This window comes from Nipponia nippon, unplaced genomic scaffold (genome assembly GCF_047370975.1).
Source record: "Nipponia nippon isolate SJK-2023a ecotype South Korea unplaced genomic scaffold, ASM4737097v1 scaffold_17, whole genome shotgun sequence".
NCBI classification, from domain to species: Eukaryota; Metazoa; Chordata; class Aves; order Pelecaniformes; family Threskiornithidae; genus Nipponia; species Nipponia nippon.
In genome coordinates this window covers 5715505-5739075 of record NW_028262333.1, presented here as the reverse complement: position 1 = coordinate 5739075, position 23571 = coordinate 5715505, and the positions used below count along the sequence as shown (strand labels likewise).

Sequence of the window (23571 nt, the reverse complement as noted above, 5' to 3'; positions counted from 1 at the left end):
CAGCGGCGGTGCGCGGCGCTCCGCGGGCGCCTGCCCAGCGGCCGGCGGCTCCGCTCCGGCGCTGCCTTGGCTCGTCCCTCCTCTCCGCCTGTGCCCCCGCCACCGCCACTGCAGTGGTGCTCGGGGCCGGAGGAGCAGGCTTCCCGCACCGAAACCTCCCTTCAGCGGGATCTCGCTCCGGACATCAGGCTGGCGAGAGGGGGAGACGCAGGGGGTGTAGGTTTGCCATCAGGGTGGTGGGGGGTAAGATGGGAGAGGGGGGGACGACCCTCAACAACCCAGGGCGTTAATCTCCGCTGCTAGCCGGGGTGTCTTCCTAATTACATCCACAGGCATTTGTCAGTGTGGAGCCGTGCTGCAGTCCCGCTTGTGTCGCTTTCCTGCCCGCCGTTTGGCTGCTGTTGATTCTTGCTTCCTGGGCTATTTTCCTCCCGAATAAGTTATTGCTGCTGCAGGGAAGGTGTCCCATTGCTCAGGGCTAGAGTGGAGGGGAGCGAAGGGGAAGTTTCTTGGGAAGCGCTCCCATTGTGCTCGGAAAGAAAGTGGCTCAGTGTCCTCCTAATGCATCTCATTTCCCCTCTGCCCTCTCTCCCTTGCTAGGACTCGCCAGATCTTGGGAGTTTCTTGCTGCATTAATTTACTAAACTAAAAAAAAAAAAAAAAAAAAGGAAGAAAAAAAAAAAAAAGGAGGGGGGAGGTGGAGAAGAGGGAAGGCAGAGGGGAGGGGGTAACTCAGCCTCTTCACCATCCCAAGGCCCTCCTCTTAGCTGTGCTCATTGGTCTCGGGGCTGAAAAAACTGGTCTAGGACGTGGTTGGATAAAGGCATGTTGTTCAGCAGAAGCTGTTAACCTCTAAAGCGCTGATACGTTTTGGTTTATTTCAATTTTTTTAACCAGAATCCTTGTCTTTTTAAGAAGTCTCTGAAATCGTCTCCCTTCACGGGGCAAGCGTAACGTGCCTTAAGTCTCCATCTCGTGGAAGATCTGCTTGGCTAGCAGTTGCTATGTGTTGCTGTTGGCTTTTAAGGAACATCTCTGTGCTGTTGGTTTTTTGTTTAGTTTTTTTTTTTCCCCTTTTTTCTTTGCTTTATTTGATTATTTTTTTTCCCTTTTGTATTTGGTTTTGCAAAGAGGTTTGGCAAACACCAGAGCCACAAGGCCAGGGCAGGTAAGGAGCATTTAGCAGTTTCTTATTGCAGCTCCAGCACCCTGGGCTCCGGCTGTGCTCGCAGGGTGCTGAGTGTGGTGGTCGGGGTGGGGAGGAATGGGCTCCTTAGTCACTTTGCCAGTGTGCCACCCTGCTCTGCTTCTCATCAACTTCTGAGAATTGAAACTAAAACTTAGGTCTCCTAAATAATCTAGGATTACTTTCTTCTCTCTTGTCCCGATGTAATGGGATTTTTCTTCTTTACATTCAGTTTTGTTTACTTGTCCTGTGCTTTGCAAAACTCCCCATGGCAAAGAAAGAGTTGCTTTTAACCCCTCTTTACTGTTTTTAATCTGTTCAAAGACTTCTCCCATCCCATTTTAGGAAGGTGGAGGTGAAATGGGCTGCTTGCTCCACCACTACAGTAGCCCTCCAGGCTAGGAAATAACCAAATTTTTCTTCTCACTTTGGGTTGTATCACAAAGGACTTTACTGCCATACTGAAATTCACCTTATGTTTTTGATCTCCTGTTTTTATTTGTTTTAAAATAGTATGTTTACTTATCTGAGCAGACAGAAATATCCTTTGAGTTGTCATTCAAAAGAAAGGGGAAGAAAGACCTGCTTGGCTTCTAGCCATGGATACAGAAGGAGTTTAATCTGATTTACTCCAGCTACAGGGTCTCAATGTCTAGCTAGATTAATAACTGGCTCTGATTTCAACTCATGGAGATTCCTGGGGATGTGATTCCATGCAGCTCTTCCTGCCTGCTGCTTGCTGGCTCCCTGCTGTACTTTCTCTCCTGATATTTATCCCCACATGGACGAGCCTCTGTCACTGTGCTTTTCCAGCCCCCAGTGTGCTGACAGACCAGAGGAGGAGCTCCAAACTGGGAGTATTAACAGGATCCGCACAGCAGGAGAGAAATGGTGTTTCCCTGCATTTTTACTGGGAAGCAGGACAAAGAACAGGAGGCAGAGTCATTTCTTGGCATCTGTGGGTTAAATCTAGAGGCTAGTCAGCCTTCTGTTTCCCTTAGAAATGGGCTCTGTAAGAGATATGACTGTCTCATGTGATTTCTCCCTTGGTTGTAAGTTTGATCTTTATTATATCAAAGGAATCTGGACTTGCCTCCTTTTGTCCCCGCTTGCTCTCCCTGTACTACCTTGGGCTAGGGGAGCAGGGTGGCTGTGCGTAAGATCAAGAAAGCAGATGAATCTCTGTGTGTATATAACACAAAGAAGCTTCACAGTTATTCCTGTTGAAGGGTCTCAAAACTGCTTTTCCCAGGGAAAGAAATTACCTGCTTTGCTGTCATCTATCCTGGTGATGATGGTGACTGGGTGATTCGTGTGGGGCCTGGGATTCTTCTGCTGGTATTCAAACGTTTCTTCTTACTGGAGAGAAATAGGAGTATTATTTGCTTTGGCATTTGGGGAAGCAGAGGCAAAACCAGATTGCAATAAATGTTTGGAGCAGGTCTAGGCATCAAGATGATTTAGATCAGTGAGTAAAATCAAAAGATATGTAAATTTAAGGGATGTGAGTTTTGCATGCCTTATCAGGAGGACCCCAAAGGTTACCTGCACCTTCTGCGTTGTGTGTTTTGCTGTGATGGGAAAAAGAACATATTCTGCATCAAACTTTCCTTGGTGTTTTTGTTGTTGGTTTTATTTGTTTTTGGCTAGGGATATCTTCCTCTAGACCATATGCTTTTGTATCTCCTCCTGGTGCCAAGTGTGTGCTGCTTGTATGTGTCAGACCTTGGTCAGGGTGGCTCCGCATCGTTGGAGTTCCCATCCTCTGACCTAACCTAGATGATTCAAGAAACAGCCAACCAGCCCCCACTGAAACCTATCTATAGGTGTATCCATGGTGAAGTTACCCACACTGGTTCTGTACAGTGCCTGATTTTTAGTTTCCTTTTGATTTCCAAGAAGCTAAAGGCAGATAGACTGGAAATCAGGTGTAGAGATCTAATAAGGGCTGGAAGTCTATTTTATCACCATTACTGTAAGTAACCCTTGTCATCAGGTACTGCTTGGCAGGACTCTTCTGCCTGGATCTGTCCTGGCTTGCTTTTAGACTGGGTTTTAGCTCTCTGCTTGGTTTTGATGCAGTGTTTTGTGATTTTTTTTTGGGGGGGGGGTTGGGGGTGGGGGAGGGTTTACTTGCCAGGTCTCTTATTTTTCAAGCAGAGTCCAAATGGTTTTGAAAGGCATTTGACTTTCTCTGGTGGCACCTGTACAAATGACAGAGTTGAAGACAACTTATCATGATGTCAAATTAGGCTCTTAAAACTATTAAATATTAAATTTTAATTAAGTAAAAATAAAATTAATAATAAAATAATTAAAAAATTAAAATAAATTAAAAAATATTAAATTATCTGCTGTGTGTTCACCTTGTTGTTGTTTTTATTAGTTTGTTTTGAAGTGGATGAGTCTTGTAAAACTTGCTGTAGGTGAAGCTGTCTGGGGAGCTTCTGAGTCATCTTCTTTCTGGGCTGTGAGTGATGGATTCTGTTCAACATAAGACACCACGAAGATGGTTATTGCAGGGTAACTGCTGGAGTAGGATAAAATGTCCTCTCATTTAAGAGGTCAGTATTTACATCTAAACTTTCAGGAGCCGGTCAATATTTTAAAAGTTGCAGCCGACAGTGAAACGTCACTGGCACAACAACTAAGAGATGGGACTGAATTCTGTGCAGTTCTAGGCTTACCTCAATGGAAAGGAATTTGCTAGGGCTGTGGGATTTGGGCTGAAGACACTTCTATGACAGGGAGCTAGATCTTGACTCTGTCTTATCATAATAATATCATTACTGTCTTCATTGCAGGTGAATTTTGTTTTTATCCTTCCTTATGGTGATTCAAACTTTTCAGTTAGTACTGATGGCTGAGGACTCAGCAATGACTTAGTCCAGCCAGTGCAGCTGCTTGCTTTTCTGTTTCTCTCCACTTGTTCTTTAGTGTTTTAGATAGATGGATAACTGGTTTTCATTTTTTTCAGGCATCACTGGCTTCTGATGTTTTCCATATGAGATCTTAATCTTCAGTGATATCGTGGTTGGCTATTCTACAGATGCTGATTACCAGAAACAGGATATGACTGTAATCAAGAACGGACCATTAGGTGGCTGGTGGGATAGGATGCAGGTGTGGAGGGAGATGAAGACAGGGATATGACAAAGAATTTGTGAAATAACACTTTTGCGTTGGGCTCTATGGGCATGAGGGTTAACAAAGTTAAAGTGAGTCTTGCCAAGACAGTAAGGGTTATGACCTTGAAGGGTACCTTCAAGAACAAGAGCTGCTGTTATATGTTGCTGGGCAGACAGTGTACTGCCAGCGCTGAAACATGGAACTGCCACAAGATCCCCTGAAAGCCAAAGACAAGTAGACTGAACAAAGGGATGAGTTGAAGTCATGGTTAATTGTATAAAGCATTTATTCAAGATACCATCTTCTGGCCTATCTTCTCTCCCAAAAGCTCAGTCACCATGTCTGAGGCTTTCCAAATTTTATTCTTCAGAGTGGCAGGTAATAAATAGCAAATAACAATTTAGTGATGTTTGTTTATTAATTACTAGTCAAAGGCTGGGTCTGATCCAGAACAGAGTTACTGAAATGCACCTATAACCATAAGTCTCTGTTTCAATATGTCTTCTCTTGATTCCTTGAACAGTAGGAGCAGATCAGGCCTTTTGGTAGGAAGGATCAAATCGGACTTCTCAGGGAATGCAACAGGAGCCATGGGAAACATAACGGTTAAAAAGAAGCATAATGCTTTTAATTTCTCTTCAGCATTCAACTAAAATTTGGGGACGCCTGTAGAAAAGGGTGTGCATGAGGAGTAATATATACTCTGATGATATATCTGTCAGTAGGTACAAGTCCTTTGTGACTGAAATAAATCTACTTTCTAATTATGCACTTTTCTTTCTTCATTCTTTTTCTAGCTATGAGAGTCAGGGAATATCTGTTCCCTCAATTTCCTTCATGTGGTTCCTCCCTGTTCCTTTCCATTTGAAGAATGCAAGTGAATTTCTTCTCTGTGAAGAAAATGAATCTTTCAATGTTCCTGGTAGTCTGTGAGTTCATTTTCTTGATAGTCAATAGTATCTCTTAAAGACAAGGGGAACCCAGAAGGCTTTGGAAATTGCTCTGCGACTAAATGAACATGCACCCTGTGCTGAGAATTAACCTAAAGCCTCATTCATAACTGCAAGTTGATTTCATTCTTGATCTATTTTTCATCTCTGGATTTTTATAGCAGGTAGAGCTGTTTTTAGTTTCTTTTGCTTGTCTTTTTAAAATTAAATTTCTGATAATAAATTCATATATGGAGGTGAACTCCTTCAAGCTGAACATGCTCACACACTGCCTTCCTTCCCCAAATAAATTACAGGATTTTCAGTGAAGAAGTGGCTAGCATAGCAGTAAAGTACCCGCAGTGTATCTTGGGAATACTAAATCCATTATTGTCAGTTTGTTCTTTGGAGAATGGCTAATGAGGAAACGGTGCCCCAAGAACTTGGATTGTGCTTCCCAAGACAGAGATTCAAATTGCTACAGCCGCACTACTTGCCTTTTGACGCTGAACAAATGAAAAATAAATTTTAAGTTAAAATTAAGTTCAGGGAATTTTACAAAGGATTCTATAAAGTAAATTCCTATTCAGTTAATTTCCATGTGTAGTAAGCTATTTCTGTGCAAGATGGTTCAACTAAATACAATTTTCTTAGAAACTTAAGAACCTCGGACACGCTTTTGTTGTTGTTTTTTTTGTTTGTTTGTGGGTTTTTTTGCTTGTTTTTAATAATTTCTGGTAAAATAACACCATAAAATGTTCCTGCAATGTTTTGTAAAGTTAAGCGTTTAGTCAAGATTTTTTACTGAAAAATGTATAGATGAAAGAGAATTCACTGGAACTAATGTAAAGGTTCATCTCATCCATATTCCAAAAAACATGTTTAAAATTGAACTCTGGTGAAAAGTTTGATAAATTCTGTTTTGATATGCAGTGGATCTGTGGAAAACAACTACTAGAGAGTTTTGTATAGGAAATTCAGCAGATCTTGAAGACTAACGTTAGAAGGCCACTGGGGATGAAGCTGAGGGATTTGTGGTGTAGGTGATTGATATTTTTGGCTGAAATTCAGACCAAACATCACTGTTGACAGTCTTTTGCCCCATTTGTTTAAAAAATGATAGGTCTAACCATAGAAATAGAGCTTGTCTTAGAAAAAGTAGCAAAGCTGAATTTGGTCAATACACTGGAGCTTATTGGTTATGAAGTACTCCATCATGCATGGTGTATCCTTATAAAATTACCTCCTGGTTTCATAAGGACCTTTTCTTAGGAGCTGCACCCAGGATGGGAAATGTTGAGAAGCACAAAACTCTGAAGTACTTTACTGAGAATCTGATCTCTGGATGGGATGACCAAAAGCTGAAGTTACAGAGCAGATGAAAAACAGTTTGCAGGAACCAGGGGCCAGACAATTACCTGTTAACTACTTTTTTAGTTTTGTTTTTTTTTTTTATGGTGGAGGAAAACTTACCTTGATACTTTGAGCCAGGGAACGTTTTTACAGCCATGCACACCTACATCCACCCACCCACACAAGTGTGTTGTTGCTATATATGATATTTGTGTTTTCATAAATATGTGTAATAGCCAAGAAGAAGTGTCCTGTACAGAATTGCTGAGGCTTCCATGTCCTTCTCCTTCCCTACAGGCTGTACAGGTAATCATCTGAAGCGCCCACATGGTGCATCTACGTTTATTGTCCTGTTTCTCCCAGTGCATATAAGCTTTCCCTTCATGTAAAGGCATATATACACTGTATGCTGAATGTCCTAAATATGAAGATTCCTGCCTTACATCATTCTCTGCAAAAAGAGCAGTTGTATAGATTGTCCTTGACTTACACACTCCGGGGCAGTATATTTCATGACAAGTAGATTAGGGACTGTATTGATTTCTTATTGCTGGAAACACAGCCCCCATGAGCCTAGTGATAGCCAATCTGTGATCATAGACTCTTTGGAAATGGTATGAAGCCCTGTGCTTCATAACAGACCATACGTTTGCAGAAGGCCAAGTGAAGTGCTTGCTGTGTGCAGCATTTAGGTCTCCCTGACGCTAAATGTGTGTTTGCCTCCTGTGTCAGGTGCATGAATCAGGTTAAGGCAGTAATCCCTGAAAAAGTTGAAATAAAGAAGATCGGATGGTCGTTTTTCCCCTAGCAGTGCTGATTTATTAATAAATTTCTGTGTCTCATATGTCATATAATGACACTTGACTTGAGCTGTGAGTAGTCTTGCTGCATGTCATAGGCTTGACACTGTTATAATTTATGTAGTAAGAAAGCAGCATGGACCTTGTAGCCCTAAAGAAAATACACTGCTACTTCAATTAGAAGCTTGATTTGCAGGTCATAAGTTAATTATTTTCTGACCTCTACAGAATAGTTACCGAGAGAACCCAGAAGTACTATTTCTTTCAAAGATCTTGGCCAATAAAACTTTTTTGTTACATTACTGTGTGAACGAAAAAAAGCCAAAGTTGCTTTTACAGCCAGCCTTGCCAGAACTTGTCAGGTGCTGAAGATCATGTAGTTGTTGGAAATATTATCTTAGCTTTTAGGTTTGTGAAGCCTGTTGCTCCTGCCTTAGCAGCCCTCAAGTGCTGTAGGAAATGGAACTTTTCTACCCTGTACTTTGCTTGTAAATGAAAGAAACCATCTATTTATTTTAAGGTGAGCAGGCACCAGGTTTTGAGATGCTTACACAGATGTAGAAGCATACAACGTGGATCTAGAGCTATTCACATCACCTTCTTCATTCCTGTTGTCATAGATTAAAAAAATGAAAAAAAAACAACAACAAAAAAAATCCCCCAAAAAAACCCCACAACCATAAGAAGGGAAAAAAGGAAACAAATATGTTGCATAATTTAATTGCTTCATTCATCTGGTGAATTCAATAGAATGTGTGTGGGAGACATCAAACCCTTTAGAGGAAAATTTTGACTGCAAACAGCGGACTCAGAAAGCAAATCAGGAGATGACAGCCAGTGATGCTGAAGTGGCCCCTCAGTGTCCAAGTATTTAGATCCTGAAACATCCTCTTATATGCCCCAATTCATTCATAGGACCAACTAGCATAATTTATCTCCTGGAGTGAAAGAAAGAAGCTACAGCTTGCTTTTTTTTTTTTTTTTTTTTTTTTTTCTTTTCTTTTTTCTCCAGCTTTTGGCAATGGAAATATTTGCATGTCAGACATCTAAAGGATAAAAAGAAGCCCTGTAGCACCCCTATTCTTTTAATGAATAAAAAAGGTCTCATCCTCCATCCACTTTAATGAAGCTTTTTGACTCTGAAGGGAGGCAAGGAACTGCTCTTGTTAATGACCTCAGTTTCCAATGCACCAGAAAATGCTGATAATAGGGTAGCTTTTCACATTGCATTAGCAGGAGAAAGGACTTTTCACCCATCTGAGATGCCTTCAGGTTTGGTAGCACTGCTGAGATGTAATGTATCAGTAGGGGCCTCTCTCTGGTAGAATGTGGTTCTTGCTTCAGTATCGTTGTCCTCTTGAATTGTCCAAGTTAGTGGATGCACTTTGAGGTTATTTTACTCATGAGGAGTGGCAGTTCTGGCTGCTTCATTGCCATCCAAAGCAGTCATTCCCTAGTGAGGTAAGCAGCGATTTTGAGAGGCCATTAGGCAAAAGACTTATTACCCAGAGGTATTTTATTTTATTGTTTGAAACTGTGGCCCTGAGGATTTGCAGAAATTTACTTGAGCATCACTGACTTGAGCTACTTCTTTGGTCTTCACAAAAACATTTTGCTTTTACCCTTCTATTTCAGGCAGAGAGCTAATGTAGAGTTGAGTTACTAAGGGCACTTCTGCACTAGATTTACTGATAACTGTTTCTGGAAATCCTACTGGAGGTGAAAGGTGCCATTTGAAAATATCGGCTGGGCTGTGTGCAAGTTGAGATGCTTACGTCACCTAAAATCCTTGCCTCAGGTGCAGTATCTCATGCCTCAGGTGAAAGAGAGAGAACAGGGATTTTAACACATTTGCTAAGTAGCTTGTTATTGCCTTGGGCTATATATTTCTTTGCAGCTTGCTGTGTTAAACACTATGACAGGTACAAGCCCTCTTTCATGCCACCTCTCAGCCTACCATTTTTCCAGGGCTTGGGCAAAATTTCATCCACAGAGAGGTTGTGAAGTTTGTTCAGTGTGCTCCGTTTTCTACGTTTTGTGTGATATTATTGACTCACTGGTTGGAGAAGGGTATTAGACAATGTGGACTACTCATTGGATTCAGTGAAGGGAATTTGGCATAGTCATCTTTACTGACTTGTCCTCTGTGAAATCTGAATTGTGGGAATGCTCCTCTTTGACACAAGCTTGTGCATTTTCTATTTGATCATAACACTTGATGAGGCTCCTTTGCTAAATGACTGCCACCATTAATGATGGAATCTCTTGACTTTCCTAAGATACTAATGATTAATGACGTTTCTCTTGCACTGTGAGTATTCCTAAAGGCATATGTTGGAGAAGGACACTGAATCTCCTAGATCAAAATTGTTTTTGCCTTAACTGCAAGATTGCTTTTTCTACCAGAATCAAAATTCTCTTCCATGTTCAAAATATTTAAATAATGGTGGGTTATAATGACTCTCAAGGCAGATAGCTTCTCTGTCTGCAGTTCAGCTAATGCAAAGGCACTATAGTGTTACTGGTTAAAAATTTTGCAGTATTGTTCTGTTGCTGCCTTTATCTGCTGCATGCTTGGCAAAGACAAAAGTTGCAAAGCCTTTGCACATTCCTGCTAAGCATCAGTGGCCTGTATTTATTAAAAGGAATGGAAGCATAAAACCCTGGATGTAAACAGAATGGTTTTTTTTTGGTAGAAATATGCTAGCTCTCATTTTTTTTTCCAAGCATCAATACAATTCTTTATGGTAAAAAATTGGAGTGTTATCATGCGTTTCCTTTGGACAAGTCAGAGAAAAGAAATTGTAGCCCATTCATGATGTTGCAGCATGCCAGCATCTTTTTTTATATGGCTTTCCCTCCCCATGAAAATAGTTCTCTACCAAGGCAATTGAATTGGACAGAAGTGATTTATGTAGGCTGTGCAGAGAGAAAAGGCTTTGTTAGGTTTCAGGGAAGACATGGAACACTGAGGGTGAGAAACAGCTTGGCTGAGACACGGGTAATCACAATCTTCTCATTAAATCTCCATGTCTATGACCAGACAGACGTGGCCTAACTTTGCATTTGCTGCTTGATTACTGAATCTATGAAGCTGTTGTCTGGAAACAAAAGGCAGTAAATCAAATCAATGGGCATCTTTCAATGGGAACCGAAGAAGCTTGTGATGTTGTGTTCTCCTTTGGTCATTGTCTGAATGCAGCAGATGCTAAAACGTGTCCATGCACATTTCTGCTTTCACATGGAGGTGCAAATATAACTCAACTTTTTAACTCTTCATGTAATGTGTCATGGTCTAGGAGAGACCGCTGTCCATGAAAAGAAATCTCCCCCTCTCCTCCTAGATAACTTATCCGTGGGAAAATCAACCTCTTCAACTGGTGGAGAAATTTATTTGACAGCATCCTTTTTTTTTTTTTTTTTCTTTCCTCCTTTTTCCCCCTCCTTAATCCATCATGGGCTGTGATAGGGAGAGTAAAGCGAGGGAGTAGTCCTTGAAGCTGTCTAATTCACTGTTAGGGAGAAAGAGAACTGTGGTGACTATCACCTGACTTCTGTGTGGACAAAAACATTTCTGATATTGCACTCTGTGTTCACATTATTTGAAGTGGAAGAACTCTGCCAAAGGACCAGAGCTTAGGTGTTGAATTAAATTTGAGACCTTTATTGTACAGACACTAGCTATTCTAATGCACTTTTCTTGGTATTTGAGAGCTGACTGAATTGTACGTGAAGGAATAATCAAAACATTTTATATGTGTGTGTGTGTATATATGAATAACATAACATAATAATATCCTATATTTGAGTGTGTGTGTATACATATATATAAAATAACCAATAACACCTGCATGGGCTTTCTGGATAGAAAATGTAAGCTGAAACCATAACATCTTTTGTCTTTCTGACATGTGTTTTGGAAACTCAGCATGACATCATAGCTCCTAAACCCTTGATAACATGGTATATAATCTATATATATCATCGCCCTCCATGTAGTGTGACATGTAACCTAGAGAGCAGTTCTGTATGTAGAAACATTCCTGCAGGTTTGGTAGAAGTTTCTACCTTTTCTAACCCTCCCCCAAAATGGGCAGACATTTCTTAATTTCTAGAAAGATATTTTGTTGTACCTCCAAGATATCTGCTGGAGTCTCTCACAGGGGAAGTGCTTGCAAATCTGGGCTGTGTGGTGTGTCTCGCCTCAAGGATATGCATATTCATTCCCAGAAATATTCAAGAACTTCCAAAGCCTCTTTCTCCCACATAAGTGTCATCTGTCCCTTCAGAAGACCTTTATAACTTGTGGACTTTTAAACCAGAAAACACTCCTGTTCTAAAGTCTGTGGCTGCTAGATTGCAGCTGTCCTACTGAGCAACTACTGGGTTAAAGAACTGACATTCAGATTTGAACCACTTCATAGCTTCCAGAGGTGAGCTCTCCCAGTACTTACTTTATCTTTACCCACATGCAAATAGTCTTCAGATCCTGGAGATGGGCAGCTTCTCATTTAACAGATGTTCCTGGCAAATCCAGAAAAGTCTCTTGCAAGTCTCAGTGTTCCAGAAAGCCCCAAAAGTCTCAGGTATGAGAACCTGAAGACTGTGCAGGAATGACTATACCTGGGTGTGTCTTTGCTGTCCTAAGAATGTGCCCAAGCAGCTGTCTAATTCCAATTGAGTAGAAATTTGTGAGAACTTCTGTGACCTTATGGGAACTGAAGCTTTCCAAGGACTCATAATTTGGCTGAAGTTGGACAGGTGTCCCTGGGAAGTGTAAGAGGCACATCTCCCAACCCTACTGAATCTAAATCTTCACTCGGGATTACTGGGAACAAGTTAGTGCCTATGTAAATTGTACAGAGGGATGCTTTTTTAACATTGGCGAACCAACATATTTTCCTCAAAAAGTCTGCACTATTTTGGTGGAAAACTAAGGAGAAATCCAGTATCGAAAATGCCATAACAGCAGAAGGTGGACAAAGTAATAAACAAATTAAACAGGGTGTTACAATGGACTTCAGGCAGCCTGAAGTATAGGCTCTGCTGGCACTGAGCAATATGATGTACTGTCTTGTAAATTCCAGTTAACTTTACATCAGCTATGTATAGAGGGTGTGTCTATGCTCCTGTATAAAACCTGAGACCTCTGGGACCTTGTCTGTTAAACAGTTTGTTGGTCCAATAAAATGGCTCACGCGGCAGTGCTGTATATTAGAAATCAATACAGCTGCACTTTCCTTGTCCTAGCAGAAGAAGGGAAAGCTCAAGGGACTGATTAGGTTCTCTTTGCTGAAAAAGCTGCTGCATCCTGAAACATTTTAAATAAATGCCATGTGTCTACAGGTAGTTCTGCATTTAATTCAGATTTTATAAGAGGCTTGCTGTACACTGAATAAATGCATCTTGATTATAAATAGCTTATTCACTGTAAACATGCATCTTATTTCATAGATTCTAAATCTCATGATAATACTGTGTTTTAATTAGTATGATGAGCTGTCACAGTAAATTGTCATTGGCCAGACTTTCTTGGTGATGTTGTGAGTGTCTAAATTCAGTTATCCACTTACCATTACAGCCCCAGAAATAGTCATTCACTTATGGAGTGTTTTAATAAACCAAATAATGTACGTGCTCCTTTTCACTTGGCTTTACAGGCTCAAATTTGTTTTGCTTTCTGTCCAAAGCCCCCAGTGACACCACCTGGTCAGACTCTTTGCTGGGACTGGTGCTTTTAGGAAGGAGAATCTCAGCTGTCTCCCAGTTATCTATGGGAAAGCACAAGTAATGTGAGTATGCAGTATATTTGATAGATTACCAAATTTGTAGGTGGCCAAAGATTTTGATGGTGAATGGGGGTTTTTAATAAGGACCAGCACTTCTTGCTCTTTTGGACTTGTGGTGCCTCTGGACACTACTGTTAATGAGGAGTCAGAGTGAAGACTTGGAGAATTCTGGCTGTGGTGGTGCATGGGTTTTTGCGTGGTGGTAGGTGTGCTGGTGATGGTAGTACGGGTACTTTCTGCCAACCCTTGTGATGCTGAATGCAGGTGATGTATCTGATGAGTCAGGTCTGTCCCTAAATGACCCTTAAGATTTCAGGACTAAAATATCACAGAGGACCTAGCTGGGAAGGGAACTAGAGCTGCCTCAGGGCCAACATGTGTGTTTCTTTCCTGTTCCAAGAACCAAACTTGAAGGGTCATGAAAATGCACATGCACCCCCCACACTTGCGTGTCTATATGCTCTAGTATTTTATGTGTGTGCATTTCTCACTGTGCTCCAAAGACATGGAGAGAAAGTCTGTTGTTTTATGCTGCCCAGTAAATTACTTAGGTGAAACTTTACACATGTGACTTGAGATTCCCAATTACCATTCCCATAGGAGGAGCAGAAGGAGGGAGAAAAGGGGAACTTGTCTTGTTAGTGAGATGGGAGTTAATAATCAGTTTAATTCGCAATCTCCAGCTCTTGAAAGGAGTTGCTAATAAGTGTTTGTCTTCTCTTTCCCTCCCACTCCTTTCCCCTAGGAGCTAGTGAGAGACACAGCACTGATCACAGAAGCAAAATTGTAAAGAAGAGAAGAAATCCCCAGTGGAAACTCTTTAATCTGCCTCTGGAAAGGGCAATTTGTGTTAATAAGACAAAACTGTAACATTTAATATTAATTACAGGAATTTGGGGAGGAGCATGTGAAGGATGGAGGCAGAGAATAGATCGGAGGGAAGGAGAGATCTGATTGCAACAGTCTCTTGCTATAGTAGGCAATAGAGCAGCCAGATGAGCCCCGTCTCTTCAGTCAGTGAGGGGAAGTTTATCCGGACCTCATACCCATTGAATTCTGCTAGCAGGGAAGCTTCGTGTGTTGCAGACAGGCCCAGTTTCTCTGTGTATTTTGGATGGGGATGGCAGAGATTGCTGAGTTCAGTCAGTAAATAATAGGGTGTGTAAAAGATGAGGAAAAGTATGTGGGTTGGATTTCATGGCATGGAAGTCCCAGTTTACTTGGGCTCTAGAGTATGTCAACACATGTGACCTTAGCACATTGGAAGCACAGTAGTAAGCCCAGCTTTAGCCTAGACTTCTGTCTCAAACAGGTGCCAATAGTGGATGCTGAGGCAGGGGAGTATGAAGAGGGCAAACAATTCAAGGTACTGCCTGAAATCTCCTGCAGGATTTCTGGAGAAACATGTGTGACAAGCCAAAGGGCGTGAGGCAGAAATCCCAGTGATCCCAGTGCTCAGAAGGATACCTGTTGTTGTTCCTTGGCCCCTTTTGTTGTGCTACTTCCCACTGCTTACTGCTGCTTTTCATTTGCATTGGGACACTCTGAATTGGGAGGTATCAATTTGCAGCTACTACTGCTTCTCTTTGTGGTCGTGTTTATTCTTTGTCTGTTTGAATGCTTCCAAAAATCTTAATTGCATTTAGGCCCAATTCCCATAGAAAAACACCAAGGTGGATTTAATTACTATCAGCCATTCAGGCCTTTGCATGACAGTTGAGGATTTTCTCAGGTTATGGTCAACAGGTGATGTTCAATTACTATGACCTGGGGCAAGATGAGCACACAGAACCTCACTGACCTCTAGATGAGAAAACAAAAGGTGGAATGAAGGGGGTCAGCTGGCTTGTCCAGATGACCAGACATCCAGGGAAGCTGATATTGCACACTGACTGCCTCTAGATGTTCAAAAAAAGTGTAAATGTTGGGAACAAAACCAGCTTTAACAGTGTATGTGGAGTTTAGGCTACCTAGATTCAGTGACATTGCCACATGCCTCTGAGTGGAAACAGCCTCCTTCAGCACATTACTACCTCAGGGTTTCAATAGGCTATTTGATAATGTTAGCCAAACACCCTCGAAGTGGCCGCCTTCCAACAGTCGTGTCTTTCAGTTCTGATCTGAAAACGGGGCACTGAGGGGGGACAACACTCTGGTCCAACATACTCAATACCTTGGAGTTTCTCCTTTGAGTTTGGATCCCTTGGTGGCATCAGCTTATGCCTACCGTGAAAAGCTTGTTTCTGCTGCAGTGCAAATGTGCTCTTCTTTCGTATGGCTTATCCCATTGTGAAAAGAGAGAAGAATTTTTTTCATTTAGTAAACTAATACAACACAGGTGTAAAAGAGACCTGATATTTGGTTCCAAGGCCAATCTGTGTGGCTTGTGGGCCCAATGTCAAGCAAAGGGATGGTGCGGGCAGCTGAACTGGGCTGGCAAAGAGCATCATGGGCACAGAGCAAAGGGGAAGGAATGTGTCTGAGTGTACCTGCAACTTGTTTCACACTCATTTCTTGCATGCTTAAATTAGTGCAGCCCTATCAGTTTCAGCTCTTGCTTCTGCTGCTCATGTGAACACTGCATTTGGTTCCCATTTCTTTTCTCCAAAGTGTGATAAAAAGATGATAGGAGATTTAATTTCCAGAAAGGGACACCCAGGCAGGCAGCAGGATGCCAGCTTTTGGGTAGATTAACATGGGAAGGTTTCCTATCGGATGTTCAGAGTCTCTGTTACAGATAAGCAATTTTTCTTAAAAAAAAAACCCCAACCAACCAAACATATAAATGCCCCTTTGTCAATGAAGCATCTTGGTGATGTTCCATTATAAGCAGGATGAACATGAGCTGGATTTCATCTGACCTTTAAATTACCTCCATTTTATCAGTTCCATTTTATCAGCAGCTCTTTAGAGAATGAGCCCTTATTTGGAATTAATAGATTCCTTCATTGCAGGAATCTGACACAGGCCTATGAATAGCCCAGCTAGAGGGCTTTTTTCTAGAAGAGATCACATCTGGAGCAGAGGAGTACACTGACGTGTAGGAAGGGTGCTTAGTAGGGTTGGTTTTTCCCCTGATTTTGTCTGCATTCCTTATAGAAGAAAGTTTGTCACAGGCAAACAGTGACAGAGGATTAAAATCCTAATTCTTTCTTCACTCTGCACTGCAGATGGGTGGGGGCAGAAGCTGGATCATCACCTTAGCACCCAAGAATGAAAGAAAATAACTTCCTAAATTCCGGAAACAGAAATCAAATAACCGGGTGTGTGAAGAGGTTGGATCTGGGGACTGGTAGGGAATGATACTGGAGGGTTTTGTTTTCTGTGGTGGCTAGTGCTGACTGACTTTTGTTACACCCTACCAAGGCTGACTTCTGCAGTAAAGGTGGTTGGATGTGGGAGGAAAGGCAAGCAGCCCAGCGTAGCCCTCGCAGTGAAGTGGTTTCCTGGAGAGGAGCATGAGGGGTACAGGGGTTCTCTCTTTATCAAGCTTTGATCTACCTCTTGTTGATACCATTTCTGGGGCACAAACAGCCTCCAGGAAACATTGAGGCTTTGCCGCTGCCCTCATACAGCAGTTCAGATCCAAGCCATGGTGGTAAATGCAATTTTAATTTCCCAGAGAGATTGTGTCCAGGGGATGAAATGATGCAGAGGAGCTTTCAAGGACCAAACCTGCTTGCTTGGCCGCACTGGAGCTGAGGATATGTTCTGTGCTTGTGCCAGTGTTAAATTTCAGCGGTCTCATAAGGGACAGCTCTTGGGACCTGTATGATACAAAAAGGATATGAGAAGCTGACATGGGTTTCCAGCAGAAAGTTGCTTCATATTTAGTTGAATGCTTTTCCTGACTGACCTTTTGTTGTGTGATTAATCACTGGTGTATGCATGGAGAGATATTTTTTGTTATCTAGGCTTTGATTGCTCATATCAGTTCCTGGCAGCCTCATCTATGTAAAAGTTAAACACTTTTTAAATTGTACTATTAAAAAACTCCAGAGTGAATCATGGTCATAATGCCATGTGTTTCTTTCACAGTAATTTTTAGATTAATCCATCCATTTATATATAGCAGAATGTCACCTCTCTGATTGTTCCTCCCACCTGGGATCACCTTAGGGCTGCTTTAAACAATGCTACCTCTGCATTTGGTGAGGAAGATGGAGTTTTATAATAGAGAAATATCCTGTTGATAGTAGTTAATCTCCTTGTTTAAAAAAAAAAATAGACCATTTCATCTTCTAATTTAATGATAAATTGCAGCGATTCATCAGGGAAGGAGGGTTTATTAATAGAGAGGATAATAAATGGGCTACAGAGAGATATGAGAAAATAGTTTTGTCAAATAAGGGGCTTAGGGAAAAAAATGCAGAACTTGAAGTCAGAACTGAAATCTTCAGAATCTTTGTTATCTCTCTGTACCCCACACATCACCACAAGGACCTTCTCTCCTTGTCTCAGACTTGCTACTTTAGGTTAGATTTATACTGTAAATGATCCAAGAAGAGAAATACCTAGGGATCCCCTGTATGCTCTTCAGGTCAGTGGACATGTCTCCAGATCCAGAACAGGCATGAGAATATGCTGAGTGAGGGAAACTGAAACCATCTATGAATTTGGGTTGAATTTATGGAATTGTTTCTGACAAAAGTTCCAACTATAAGTTGAAAAATACAAAATACTTAATTTTTCACATGGAAAATGGTATCTGGAATTCCGCAGTCTGATATTCAGTTTATAGAGACAGTGCAGGCAAAGTCACCTGTGTCGTGATTTCCCTCCAGTACCTTGAAGTGAGATTCTTCTTAGATTCACGTTAATAGTAACTTGTCAAGTTTAACATCTGCCCCTGCAAATGCTGATTAAATTTACTGGGGACAAAAACTGGGAGTGAGATTTTCACAGTCACTGACAAAGTCCTTATTGTTAGGAAATTTTGCTTAGGTGTGAAGATACAGTTCTTATTTCTCCACATGGATGTGGAAAAAAATGAGTCTGCATTTCCCCTTTTCTGGTAGGGCTTTTATTGAACAAGGGACAGGCAGAAGCTGTTAATCTTTTGAGAACATCTACCCCTTCAAGTCCTTTGCTTCTCTCAGGAGAGACTGAGGTGGAACATTTTTTCCTGTAGGCCACTTGAAAGATTTCATTTGGTAGATAAATGAGATGTTATAAAGTTTTGTTTTGGTGAACAAAAAAGCTAAGTTTTGATAATATTTCTGTGCTGTCTTTCTCCTGTTTGGGCTAGCAGCTAAACCAGTTCCCCGGCACTCAATTGCTTTCCGAGCCCCAGTACTGGTTCTGACTGAGCAGGCTGGTAGTAGCCTGGCATGTGTGTCTGCCACACTTGTGAACGGATGAGTGATCCTCCTGGTGCTAGTTAGCAAACAATTATTAATCATGCTTGCTTTCCATCTCCTTTGACAGAAGGAAAAGGTTGGGAGGTGCAGTACTCTGCCTCTCTTTCCCTCAGAGGAGGGGAGAAGATGGGTCAAGGAGAGGCATCACCTGCTGCAGCATGGGAAAGCTACCGATGTGTGTGATGCTATTTAAGGAAACATAGATTAGAAGAGGGGAGGGAGAGAGAAAATCCCTCTGTTAATGAACTCATTAGTGCTGGGAGAAGTCAACCAAATTGCTCTTCCGAAAAGCACTGTCTAGCTGGCTTTATTATTCTCTGTAACTAGGGCCAAAACAGGATGGAGTGTGGTACAAGCAGGGGTTGAAAGAGAAAAAGTGGTCTATTCAAAGCCTAATTACTCAAGTTGAGAAGTGGCATTTACACCAAAGAGGGAATAACACCACAATGCTGTTACCTCACCTAAAGAGCTGGTGCTTTTCTTGCAGGCTGTCTGTAGATCAGAAACACTGGGAGGGTGAAGGTTTAAGGGGATTCAAGCACAATGGATCAGAGGTAGGATATCTGGATGCATTTGTACACTGATGCTTTGACTGCACCTGGACCTACACTGGTGAGGTGCATATACATCTTCATTGAGTCATGTGGACCTAACAGCAACACTAGCTCTGGGAACCATTTACAGGCTGGCAGAGGTCAGAGTTGGACATCCTCAGTGAAAAAAAGAGCGCCTTGTGTGGAAGTGATCCCAAGCCTCAGCCACAGCTATCGTTGGATATCATATTGCTTTCAAGGGAGGTTCTTCCCTGTCAGACTTAAGTTGAGTGCCTAGTGCCCTGTGGTCACTGCCCTGGTATGGAGCAGCAAGGAGGGGAACAGAACTTCCCATAGCAGGGAATATGCGTTTGGGCTTCATTTGCCCAAGCTGAGGAGTCCTGGCTGAGCTGCCAACAAAGTCATGCTTTGCAGAAACTGATGCAGAAGGGAGAAAAAATGTTTTCGGGTTCCCCAGCGAAAACTGCCGTTTAGTCGTGTGCCCAGGAGAGCCTCTGAAGACTGCACTAGTTGCAAAAGCTTTTGTCTCTGCCTCTTCAAACACAGCCACCTGGAGGGTTTTCTTTGAAAGAAGCTTTTTGGTGTGTTTCTTTCAAGTGGCAGGAGTTGTGTGTTTGAGCTGCAGGTGGCCTGCTTGGAGTCTGAGCAGAGGGTGTTTGTACAGGCTGGGCAATTTGAAACTCCCTGAGTAGAGAGGAAACATCAGGGATATTTAAGGCTTATCTGTGCCAGGATGTGACCCTGACTTCCGAAACCACAGTGCAAATTTAAACTGCTTTCATCAAAGAAGTATAAGCCTCTATGTGAAGAGTCACACCTGGCTTTAAAAGCATTTTTTTTTTTTTTTAATATAAGTTATTGATCACAGTATAATCGGCTTAGTTTAGTTTAAGGCTTCTTGAACTTAGCAGTGTCTGTTTAAAATGTATTTAGAGCAAATAAGGTAATAAAACTTGAGCTGGTATCATTCCTCTTCTCCCTATACCTCCCATCAGTATGCAGTTGTACTCTTCATCTTGCAAATCTAGCTCACACTGTCCTTCTGTGGAAATTTCTAACCATCCCTTACGCGTTTGCTTCTCCATGGAACCTCAGCCCAATGGGAGCCATGGTTACTGCAGTTTGAAAGCTCTGCAGACTCTCCCAGCCTGTTTGTACATCAGTAGCTGTCCTGAGACTGGTTTGAAATCCCCTGCAGAGCTCTGGTTCTTTCTGTTCCTTGGCTGATCCTACAGTTGTTCTGTGCCGGAGAAAGGTCCAGCTATGAAATGTTGGTTTCCAACAGTATCAGAAATGGATGCTTGTGGGAGAGTTGGAAGAACAGGGAAAGGGTTTCCAGCAGTTTGCAGCTCAGCAGCTGCTTAAACCAGACATAATACTTCTGTCTTGATGGGACTTTTTCCACCTTAACTTGTCCAGCTGCTTTCTGAATCCTGGTAAGAATTTGGCATCCTGAATCTCCTGTGGCAAGCAGTTTCATGCTTAACAAAGTGCTATGTGAAGCTTATCCTCTGATCTGCTTTGAACATGCACTTACTAGTCTATTTGATGCCACTTTGTATACTAGAAGAGATGGTGAACAATTTCCCTCTTTACATTGCTCAATATTATAAATTTCATACTCCTGCTCAGCTGTCTGTTTTCTGCTCTTGAGTGCTAGGCTGCTTAGGTATTTCTTGGGCAGAGGCTCAGGGGTCTTAGTAAGATCGCAGAAAGTGGGTTGGAAAACAGGGCTTGACCAGAGCCAGCATATACGATGTTGTACAAGCTGGCTGGGAGTTTTATTCTCTGTTTCCTTCTCTTCTTGGGCCCTCTCACCAGGAGGCAGCTGCTGTCTGAGCTGCAGAGAGCCTGTGTGGCTGTAACCGGCCCTGATGGAGTAGTCGGAAGGAATAGGAATAACTTCTATCCAGATGTCACATTGATCTGCATGGAGGGGAGGGAAGGGAATATCTCCATTCAGCAAGATGAACAGAGTTTTCTCCCAACTCATTAAAGCTCGGTTACCCATGGGGTGCCAGACACACGTACGGACTCGTTCAATCGTTCACTTGTGTTAGACGCCTGGAAAGGAGCAAAGTCCTCATGCTGCTCTCCCTGGCACTGTGACCTGATTTGACACCATCACTAAGGCTTGTGGGCCTTTACGGATAACATAAATATCCATAAGGCTACTCAATTAGCTCTGTGTCTTCCACTTGTACAGCTCCTGTTGCTGTCACAGCTGAATGCCTTCTGCAATATCTCACAGCAGCATCTGACACAGCCCCCTACATTACTCGCATCATTCAGAGGAGCCCCATAGGGGCCTGGAGCCTGCGGCTAAGAGAGCGGCTGGTACCACTAGAGGTGCGGCAGAGTTTGGCAGAAGTTATCTTTTTCAGACAGTATTTTTCCAGGGCGGGGAATATGCTTGTGGTATAGAAGACGTACTGTCTTCTACCTCACTTCTTCTGGAGCATCAAGCCTCCTAAAGTCCAGCCTTTGACAGCTCCATGTGATGGAGGTACTCCTCATAGAGGTAAAAAAACATTATGGTGGCAGGTATCAACTTCAACAGAGATGTTGGCATGCAGCTGGGCTCCCTCAGCGCTACTGAAATACCAGATTTCCTTAGCTCGTAAGTGCTAGAATTTGTAGCAAAATTCTGCTGAATAGAGTGGCGCAGCTTCAAACTGATTGACAAAAACCATGCTTAACCAAAGAATTATATTTAACAGGGGAATAAAGAGTTCGTAAACCTTATTGTTCTTTCTAGTGAAGTTGGCTTCCTGGTCTCACATCCACTGAACCTGACTGTCTGAAGCAGCACATACAGCTCAGGGCTTCTTCTGAAGCATATTGTGCTTGGGGACACTGGCCTGTCTTCATGGAATTGAATTTGGAGGAAGTTATTCTGTCAGTTCAATCTCAAGCATGAATTGACTGCTGTAAATATGGCCTCTCAGCAAGACTGAAATTTTTCTTGTATACCTCATTGTGGTCTTCTCCTGAACTCATGGCTCTGAGGTGTTTCAGAGAGGAATAGGAGTGTGCCTATGGAAGAGAGGTTTAGTGAAATTTCCTATGGTAACCTTACTGAACTACCATGTTTGAAGGCATGCTTTTTCCACCATGACTGAGAGCACATTCATGGCATCTGTGTACTCAGACACCTTTACAGAGGATTTGGGACGCTGTCTGCTCTGTGTTTTGTTCTTTATCATCCTAGATCTACAGTGTTTGCACAAGCAACAGAGTCTTAGCGAGTGAATTGTGAGAGCTCTTGTTCGCTTCTGTTACCCTGTTGGATACCTGTTCTTGGTTTGGCTTGGGGGTGCATAATATCCCACATAACGTTAAAACAGGGATGTAGGGTGTTGACGTGACAGCTTCTCATGGGCATGTTCCCTTTTTGTCCACTACAAAAGAGTTTCCACCAAAGATTTGATGCTGCCTCTGACACACTGCCAGCACTGGTTGCTCTTATTGGCCTTATTTCCCTGTCTTAGTTGTATATATAAGAACCTGGCTTGGCCACAGATGATTCCTTTTGCTCCTCCCTTCTCCTCTGTTTGGAGGAAAGAGGAGGTTACATTTGAGCCACAACCATCTCACAGGTCAAAAGGGCCCCAGAGATGTAGCTGTTAATGTGCAGGCTGCAGATAAATCAGCCATATGCAGTCCCGTACTTAGTTGCCTTCTTTTCAGTTGTTTGCTGAGTGTGTGAATTCTGCATTTGAGGCTCAGTCCTGCACAGAAATGGAACAGCTACTTCACCCTTCAGTGTCCTCCTAGATAGTGTCAACACTGCATGCGTTTCCCTATGGTGCTGTTTCTCTGGATATGTCCATGCTGCAGCATAGGCAGCTTTAAATTAACTTGCTTGGATCTTTGTAGCTGTCAGATATTTTGCAGCAGTTTGGGGCTGGTCTCCATGCTGCTGCATTAACAGGACTGCTGTGTGCCAGCTTGGGTGTTTTGGTGCCTTTCTAAGTGCCTCCGCCCTATGGCAGATGATGGGACTGTAGCACAGATTTGCTGGCTGCCAGAGCACAAGCCTTGTGGTAGGCAGAACTGTGTAACAAAGCTGTGCAGACATTACCTGAGTTCTTGTGGGTCTACATAGCTAGTATGGGTAATGGTAGCAATGAAGACCTCCCAGACAGCATGAATAGGTATACCAGGGTCCTTTCAGAGTTGCCCTGCACATACTTGAAACTGTCCCTTCACTGTCCTCAGATGGGTTTAACGTTCTGGTGTGTAGGACAGAAAAGGTTGCACCTGCAGCCTCGTAGTTGCCAATGATGAAGTATGTCACACTCAAGGACACTTCTGTGGAACAGTTTCCGTGCTAACCAGGTGGTACTGGGGTGGAGAAAGTCTCTCACTTTGCATGTCCCTGGTACTTCCAGGCTTGAGAGATGGGAACCCTTCTCTAGTGCATTGCCTAACTCTAGTGTTAATCCAGCACCTTGAGAGCTTGCAGTTC

At 42.5% G+C, this 23571-nt stretch overlaps 1 long non-coding RNA gene across 1 annotated transcript in view; it reads left to right on the top strand.

Moving 5' to 3' along the window:
* LOC148056145 (uncharacterized) overlaps positions 1–23571 on the top strand; it is a 183671-nt gene that overhangs the window by 24605 nt on the left and 135495 nt on the right. The gene's annotated exons all lie outside the window — the stretch shown is intronic.